We start from the raw sequence: 2,509 nt of genomic DNA, 5'->3' as shown, positions 1-2,509 counted from the left end.
ACAAGAGCACCTTAATGCCCGAGTTAACAAGCTCCACAACATTCGATGTTCATATTTAAATAACCTTAGAGTGCATGATAGATCATTGCAATTACACCAAGTACTAACATAGCATGCACACTGTCACCATCACACTATGAAGGAGGAATAGATCACATCAATACCATCATAGCAATAATTAACTTCATAATCTACAAGAGATTACAATCATAACCTACGCCAAGTACTACATGATGCACACATTGTCACCATTACACCATGGAGGAGGAATAGAGTACTTTAATAACATCACTAGAGTAACACATAGATGAATAGTGATACAAAACTCATATGAATCTCAATCATGTAAGGCAGCTCATGAGATCATTGTATTGAAGTACATAGGAGAGAGATCAACCACATAGCTACCGAGTACAGCCCTTAGCCTCGATGGAGAACTACTCCCTCCTCATGGGAGACAGCGGCGTTGATGAAGATGGCGGTGGTGTTGATGGAGATGCCTTCCGGGGCACTTCCCCGTCCGGCGGCGTGCCGAGAACGAGACTCCTGTCCCCCAGATCTTGGCTTCGCGATGGCGGCGGCTCTGGAAGGTTTCTCGTACCGTGGCTTTTCCGTATCGAAGATTTAGGTCAGGGACCTTTAAATAGGTGAAGAGGCGGAGTCGGAAGGCTGACGGGGGCGCCACACAATAGGGGGGCGCCCCCCCTTGGGCCGCGCCGGCCTAGCGTTTGGTGGCCCTGTGGCCCTCCTCTGGTCCCTCTCGGGTGTTCTGGAAGATTCGTGGAATTCTAAGATGCTGGGCGTTGATTTCGTCCGATTCCGAGAATATTTCCTTACTAGGATTTCTGAAACCAAAAACAGAGAAAACAGCAAGCGGTCCTTCGACATCTCGTCAATAGGTTAGTTCCGGAAAACGCATAAATATGACATATAATGTGTATAAAACATGTGAGTATCATCATAAAAGTAGCATGGAACATAAGAAATTATAGATATGTTTGAGACGTATCAGTAGGTATGGTGGACACAAATGGCATAGTTTTTGGCTCAAGGATTTGGATGCACGAGAAGAATTCCCTCTCAGTACAAGGCTTTGGCTAGCAAGGTTGTTTGAAGCAAACACAAGTATGAACTGGTACAGCAAAACTTACATAAGAACATATTGCAAGCATTATAAGACTCTACACTTGTCTTCCTTGTTGTTCAAACACTTTACCGAGAAAATATCTAGACTTTAGAGAGACCAATCATGCAAACCAAATTTCAACAAGCTCTATGGTAGTTCTTCATTAATAGGTACAAAGTACATGATGCAAGAGCTTAAACATGATCTATTTGAGCACAACAATTGCCAAGTATCAAATTATTCAAGACATTATACCAATTACCACATGAAGTATTTTCTGTTTCCAACCAAATAGCAATGAATGCAGCAGCTTTTAACCTTCGCCATGAACATTAAAAATAAAGCGAAGAACACAAGTGTTCAAATGAAAAAGCGGAGCGTGTCTCTCTCCCACACAAAGAATGATAGGATCCGATTTTATTCAGAGAACTAAGATAACAAAACGAAAGTAAAATCACACAGACGCTCCAAATAAAGCACGTAAGATGTGACGGAATAAAAATATAGTTTCACTAGAGGTGACCTGATAAGTTGTCGATGAAGAAGGGATGCCTTGGGCATCCCCAAGCTTAGATGCTTGAGTCTTCTTAAATTATGCAGGGATGAACCACGGGGGCATCCCCAAGCTTAGACTTTTCACTCTTCTTGATCATATTGTATCATCCTCCTCTCTTGACCCTTGAAAACTTCCTCCACACCAAACTCAAAACAAACTCATTAGAGGGTTAGTGCATAATCGAAAATTCACATATTCGAGAGGTGACATAATCATTCTTAACACTTCTGGACATTGCACAAAGCTACTGAAAGTTAATGGAACAAAGAAATCCATTCAACGTAGCAAAAGAGGCAATGCGAAATAAAAGGCAGAATCTGTCAAAACAGAACAGTCCGTAAAGACGAATTTTTCAGGGGCACTTAACTTGCTCAGATGAAAAAGCTCAAATTTAATGAAAGTTGCGTACATATTTGAAGATCACACACGTAAATTGGCAGATTTTTCTGTGTTACCTACAGAGAGGCCTATTGAAATTCGTGACGACAAGAAATGCATTTCTGCAACAGCAATCCAAATCTAGTATCAACCTTACTATCAAAGACTTTACCACAACAATGCAATAAAATAAAGATAAAGAGAGGTTGCTACAGTAGTAACAACTTACAAGACACAACAAAACAATAGCAAAATAAAAACATGGATTATCTCCCAAGAAGTGCTTTCTTTATAGCCATTAAGATGGGCTCAGTAATTTTAATGATGCACTCGCAAGAAATAAGAGTTGAAGCAAAAGAGAACATCAAAAAGTAAGTATGAAACACTTTTAAGTCTAACCCACTTCCTATGAAAAGGAATCTTGTACACAAATAAATTCATGAGGAGCA

This window comes from Lolium rigidum, chromosome 4 (assembly GCF_022539505.1).
Source record: "Lolium rigidum isolate FL_2022 chromosome 4, APGP_CSIRO_Lrig_0.1, whole genome shotgun sequence".
NCBI classification, from domain to species: domain Eukaryota; kingdom Viridiplantae; phylum Streptophyta; class Magnoliopsida; order Poales; family Poaceae; genus Lolium; species Lolium rigidum.
The sequence above is the reverse complement of the archived record's forward strand: the minus strand, read 5'-3'. Positions refer to the sequence as shown.